The sequence below is a fragment of the Vombatus ursinus genome, unplaced genomic scaffold, assembly GCF_900497805.2.
Source record: "Vombatus ursinus unplaced genomic scaffold, bare-nosed wombat genome assembly UNPS02014798.1, whole genome shotgun sequence".
Lineage (NCBI taxonomy): Eukaryota > Metazoa > Chordata > Mammalia > Diprotodontia > Vombatidae > Vombatus > Vombatus ursinus.
The window spans coordinates 56,713,853-56,720,754 of record NW_020954576.1 but is presented as its reverse complement, the minus strand read 5'-3'; positions in this window follow the sequence as shown (position 1 = coordinate 56,720,754).

Below are 6,902 nucleotides of genomic sequence, written 5' to 3'. Positions count from 1 at the left end.
GATCCCTGGCCTAAGTTCCTGGGAAACGTCAACATTTAGAAAAGACAAAGTCCTGTCATGGAACCATCTAGTAGGGGAGCCTGCCCACAAATGAAGTTTGGAGTGGGGTGGAGCTTGGGGATAGGGGAGAGAACATGGATGGACTAGTGTAAATCCATTCCCACTGTTGAAAACACGCCTCAGAGTGCCTGTCCATATGGGGTAGTGGTTGCTGTCAAAACCAAGATCAATATTCTTGAATATTTCTCTTAGTCCCACCACCACCCCTTCAGTACTTAGCCTTACATCACTATTACCTGCCATGCTACTCCCACAACTATTCTAAATGAAGCAATAGAAGAATCACAGAAGAAATTCTCACCTACATTCTCCAACCCCAGGACCTTCCCCATTCCCTTATCCCTCCACATCTGCCACACCCCAGGTTCAGCCCTACCCAGCTGCCCCCTCCTTTGACTCATATGGAAGGCGTGATCTGCTGTGTACTGTCCTCCTCTCTCATGGAAAGAGCTGCATTCAATCCTCTCTCAATGATCCACATGTGGCTTATCTGTCTCCTGGATTATATTCCATCACATTTGATAGCAGGCTGGTTTCCCTCTATCCCTCAGTCCACCTCTAAACAATATCCTTCATTGCTAATTGGTTAGAAGAAACCGAGGAAAGATAGCCTCACTAGAGCCAAGTACAGAAAGAGAAAAGAGAAAACTTCTCCAAAACAGAAGAAAAATCAAGAAGTACTTTCGATTTTAGATTATCCATATCTCAAGCTTTCCTCTATTCACTCATACAACCAACATTATTAACTATCTATTCTGTAGTATATGACCACAGCTATCTGGTATTTGATAAACCCAAAGATCCAAGCTTTTGGAATAAGAACTCACTATGTGACACAAATTGCTGGGAAAACTGGAAAGCAGTCTGGCAGGACTAGGTATAAACTAACCTCAACTCATATATCAAAATGGGTACATGATTTAGACACAAAGGGTGATACCATAAGCAAATTAGGGGAGCATAGTAAAAAATTACTGTCAGATCTCTGGATAAGGGAAGAATTTATGACCAAGTAAGAGGTAGAGAAGATCACAGGAAGTAAAATGGATAATTTTGATTATATTAAATTTAAAAGATTTTGCACAAACAAATCCAATGCAGCCAAAATTAAAAGAAAAGCAGAAAATGGGGGGAGGTGGATTTTACAGCAAGTTTCTCTGATAAAGGCTTCATTTCTCAAATATTTGGGAACTGAGTCAAATTAATGAGGAGTCATTCTCTGGTTGATAAATGGTCAAAGGATACGAACAGGCAGTTTTCAGACAAAAAATATCAAAGCTATCTATAATCATTTTTTTTAAAAAAAGGCTCTAAATCACTGCTTAGTAGAGAAATGCAAATTAAAATAACTATGAAGTGCCACCTCCCACTTTTAACATTGGCTAACATGACAGAAAAGGAAAATGGCAAATGTTGGAGGGGATGTGGAAAAATCGAGACTCTAATGCACTGTTTAGAGTCATGAACTAGTCTAACCATTTTGGAGAACAATTTGGAACTTTGTGCAAAGATCTAGAAAACTGTGTACACCCTTTGACCCAACAATTCCACTAATATGTTTATACACTAAAGAGATCAAAGGAAAAGGAAAAGGACCTATATGAAAAAAAGTATTTATAGCAGCTCTTTTTGTGATGGCAAAGAATTGGAAACTGAGGGGACGCCAATCAATTGGAGAATGGCTGAAAAAATTGTGATGGAATACTATTGTGCTATAAGAAATGATGAACAGGATTTCAGAATTCAAGATTCTGATTTCAGAAAAACCTGGAAAGATTTACATGAACTGATGGGAAGTGACATGATCAGAACCAGGAGAAAATTGTACCCAGTAATAGCAGTTTTGTGCAATAAGTAACTGTGAGTGACTTGACCATTTTGATGAATCCAGTGGTAAAAGACAATTCCAAAGGACTTATGATGAAATATGCTATCCACCTCCAAAGAGAGAACTGATGGAATCTGAGTGCAGATTGAAGCTGAATTTTTTCACTTTATTTTTCTTGCTTTACTTTTGCAATGTGAGTAACCTGGAAATGTTTTGCAGAATTTCCAATGTATAATTAATACCACATTTCTTGCCTTCTCAATGGGTGGACAAGAGAACTCAGAACTCAACCTTTTTGTAAATGAACGTTAAAAATAAATAATTTTTAAGAAACAACTAGTGCTTGCAGAGCTCTGTGTAGAAGATGGTGAAGTTACGGTATTTAGAAAACCACAGAATCACAATTTTGAGTTGGAAGAGACCTCGTTAGCCATCTTGTCCAATCCACAAGCCCAAGAACTCTGCCATTATAACTAATCAACAAATAGTTGTTTAGCCTCTATTTGAATACTTCCAAGGAGGGTGAACCTACCAGCTCTTCAAGCAGCTGATTTGACCTTTGGACAGCTCTAATTATTTGAAAATTTTCCCTGACATTAAGTCTAAATTTAACTCCTTTGCTGCTTCTACCCATTGCTATTAAATCTGCCCTCTGGGATAAAATTGAAAAAGTCTAATCGCTCGTCCAGATGACAGTCCTTCCAACATGAGAGCACAATTTTCATATCCCTCATGGATTGTTTCTTCTCCAGGCTAGCACCGTAAACTCCAGGCCCCTCAACATCATGGCTGCCCTTCTCTGAATACTTTGCGGGTGATCAACGTCCTTCATAAACCATCGTGCCCAGAACTGACCTCAGTACTCCAGATGAGTTCTGATGAGAGCAGAGCACAGTAGGACTATAATCTCCCTATTCCTTGAAGCTAAGCTTCTTTTAATGGAGCCCCAAATCATATTATTCTTTTTTGGCTGCCACCTCACAATGCTGTCTCATATTGAACTTGCAGTCCACTAAAACCCCCAGATCTTTTTCAGAATAATTGCTATCCATTCATGCCTCCCTTATCTTATGTTTTTTTATACCCAAATGCAAGACCTTACATTTATTCCTACATCTTATTAGATGATGGCCAATGCTTTAGGCTGTCAAGAATCTTGACTGTCATCCGGTGTGTTAGTTATCCCTCTCAGCTTTGCGTTATCTGCAAGTGTGATAGGCATATCATCTACACCTTATCCAAGTCACTGATAAAAATGTTACATAGCACAAGGTCAAGCATAGATCCCTAGTATACTCTACTAGATACCTCCTGCCATATTGACATTGAACTGTTACCAACTACTCTTTGAGTCCAGCTAACCAATCCCATCTGAATTCACCTTATTACTGTCTGATCTATATTTGATCATTTTGACCACAAGAAGAGGATGAGTTATTTATCCAAAGCTTTGCTAAAATCTAGGTAAACTGTAACTAAAGTACTCTCCTTGTTTGCCAATTTAAAAAAGGAAATGAGGTTAGTATGACATGACCTGTTGTTAATGAAGTTCCTTGTAGTCACTGCTTGCCTCTTTTTCAAATGTTTACTAACCACTTTTTTAATGACCCATTCTAAAATTTTCCCAGGAATCAAAGTAAAGCTCTCTAACCTATAGTCTTTTCTTTTAAAAAAAAATTGGGAATCCGCCTTTCTCCAATCTTGCAGCACCACTCTCATTTTCCATGATCCATTTTCCCTTCCTTCTTGGAGCTTACATTCTAGTTTTGTTGTTCAGCCATTTCAATGTTTTGTGACCCCATCTGGGGTTTTCTTGGCAAAGATGCTGGAGTGGTTTGCCATTTCCTTCTCCAATTCATTTTACAGATGAGGAAATTGAGGAAAACAGGGTTAAGTGACTTGCCCAGGGTCACACAGCTCATCACCGTCTGAGGCTGGATTTGAATTCAGGTCTTCCTGACTCCAGGCCCAGCATTTTAACCACTATACCACCTAGCTTCCCCCTTCATTCCAGTAGGAGGACAAAAAACTTAGCAGCACTTAGTACAATGCCTGGCATATAGCAGATATGTAATAAATGCTTGTTGACTGATTAAAAACACATTTACAGATAACTAATATACAACATTGCATAATAAGTGTATTGGAAAGGTATTTTTAAAAAGAACTATAATGTTGTTGGGGAGGGGCATGAAGGGCTTATGAAGGCTTCGTCTAAAACTGGGGTTCTTAACCTTTGTGCATCATGGACCTCTTAAATAGTATAATCAAATACTAAATTTCCATTAGAGATGGTAAAAAATAAAGTTGTGATTATTTTCCCATCCAGATTCACAGACCCCCCTGACTGCAAGCATCTATGAACCATTGGCTAAGAACCACAGAGCTAGAAGGCAGCATTTGAGTTGGAGTTTACACACAGAGCAGGAGTCTGCAAGTGACAGGGACATCTTAGACACAGGAGACCACACGAGGCAAGGTGGGAAACAACAGGGTGGACTGGACCACAGAGTTCATGAAAGGGAAGACTATGTGATGAGGCTGGAAATATGAGGTGACATCAGATTTGTGGAGGACACTGAAATCCAGGCAAAGGAATTTGAATTTTACTTCTGGGTCTACTGGGAGCCACTGGGATCTTTTGAACAGAATAGGAGTGATATGGCCAGATGTAAGGAGGGACTGAATTAGTAAAAGTAGACCATTTCAGGGCAGCTAGGTGGCATAGTGGATAGAGCTTTGGCCTTGGAGTTAGGAGGATGTGAGTTCAAATCCAGTCTCAGACACATGACACTTACTAGCTGTGTGACCCTGGGCAAGTCACTTAACCCCAATTGCCTCACCAGAAAAAAAAAAGTAAACCATTTTCAGTTTTCAGTTAGACTTCTTGGCAGTTTCAAGAGCAGAGTTCTCCTGTTCTCCATCCTTGAGAGATCCCTTTCTATCTCAAACTATTGTGGAATAACCTTACCCTCACCTCACCTCCAAGGTGTTACCCCTCCAGCCCCACCCCGGATGGATTTCATCCTGCAGCCTGACACACCCTCTCTGGGTAATTACCTGGTTGGCATACTCCTTGACTGCAACTCATCATTAAATGTCTAGTATTTCTTAGTCACATCTTGGGAAAACCAGCTAGACTGAAATCACCTAATGGGCTTCCCTCCCACTGAGCTTCCTTGAGCCCAGATGAAAGCATCTGGAACATCTTCACAGTTGGGGATCTCCACCCAATCCTCACTCCTCCCTTAGCTAGTCCAACTGCAACAGCCTCTTGGGGAGCAGAAGCAAGGGCGGGGAGCTTAAGCTCACTGTTCTGAACCTCACATACTTCTTTTTTCTTTCTTCTGCTTTTTGGTGAGGCAATCAGGGTTAAGTGACTTGCCCAAGGTCACACAGCTAGTAAGTGTCAAGTATCTGAGTCCAGATTAGAACTCAGGTCCTCCTGACTCCAAGGCCAGAGCTCTATCCACTGTGCCACCTAGCTGCCCACATACTTCTCTCACATACTTCTGTTCTCCCATTTTAGATTGGTTTGGGTCTGGAATAATAATAATGATAACAAGAACAATAATATCACACACATGTACCACACCCTAAGGTTTACAAAGCTATTTCCTCCTCCAAAAAAAAAAACCCAGTAGGAAGGTAGTTAGTAAATATATGATTATTCTCTTTTTTATAGATGAGAAAACTGAAGCTCAGAGAAGTTAGGGGGAGATGCCCAAATTTACACATTTAACATCAGAGCCAGGATTAAAATCCAGGTCTCCTGATTTCAAGAGAGAGAGATAGAGAGGAAATAGAAGTAGGAGAGAGACAGGGAGAAGGAGAGGAGAGAAAGAGGGGAAGAAGAGAGGGGAGGATAGGGTTACTACTGGAAGTCTTCAAGAAAAAATCAGATCAATTACCCTTTGTCAAAATGCTGTAGTCAAGGATGAACTTTGAGGTCCCTTAAAATGTTGAAAGGCAGAGAGAAGAGAGAGAGAAGGATCATAGAATCATGACCATGAAATTTAGATGTAGAAATAACTTCAGAAGCCATCTCATCCAAGTGTCTCGTTTTTCCATATAAGAAAATTGAGACCCAGAGAGATAAAGTGACCTGCCCACTGTCACATGGAGAAGAAAGAGAGGAGCAGGGAGAGGGTACTGTAAGTCATGGAAAGAGGAGATTTCGTAAATAGGAGGAAGGTTAACAGAAAAGAAAAATAGGAAACAGAAAAAGAGGGGATGTGCCCTTCCACTTAAAAACATTCATGCACACATACACACATGCACACGTGTGGGCACGCGCACACACACACACACACACACACACACACACACACACACGACTGTGAGCACCTTGAAGATAAGATCTGTCTTTTGCCTCTTTTTGTACCCCCAGTCCTTAGCACACAGTTTGGTACATAGTGGGTGTTTAATAAATGTTTATTGACTGACTAACACCAACACGGGTTAGAGTAATTGTGCATCAATTTCCTTTTGGCTCAGAAGTTCTGTGATTCTAACCTGGAGGAATAAAGACAGATAGCCCCTTCATGGAATAAAGGAGGAAGAACCTAGCTGATGAAGGCATTGCATTTTCCCATTTCAACATAAATGTGTTTAGTCCAATCAGGGAGACAGGTTCCAGGCCATATCCCTTCTATTTACCACACTCTGTGGCCAGTTCTAGAACATACTGTGGGGTTGTGGACCAATCACTCTGTGATAAACATTTCCTTTCTAGCTGGTTCCACGTGCCTGTGACTGCTCTTCTCCTTCCCCACTCTAACACAGTCTAGTTAATACCAACTGGAGCCAAAATGTCATTAAGAAGCACATATTGCTGCCAACAAAATCAGCTTATACCCATCTAAAACAAACAGGAATTATTCAGGGATCATAGGCCATCTGGGATCAACTGAGTCTGATTTCCAACAACAACATCCCTACTACCCCAGGACAGTGGTGAAAGAAGAAAGAGGGAGGGAAGAAAGGAAGGGAGGAAGGAAGGGAGGGAGGGAGG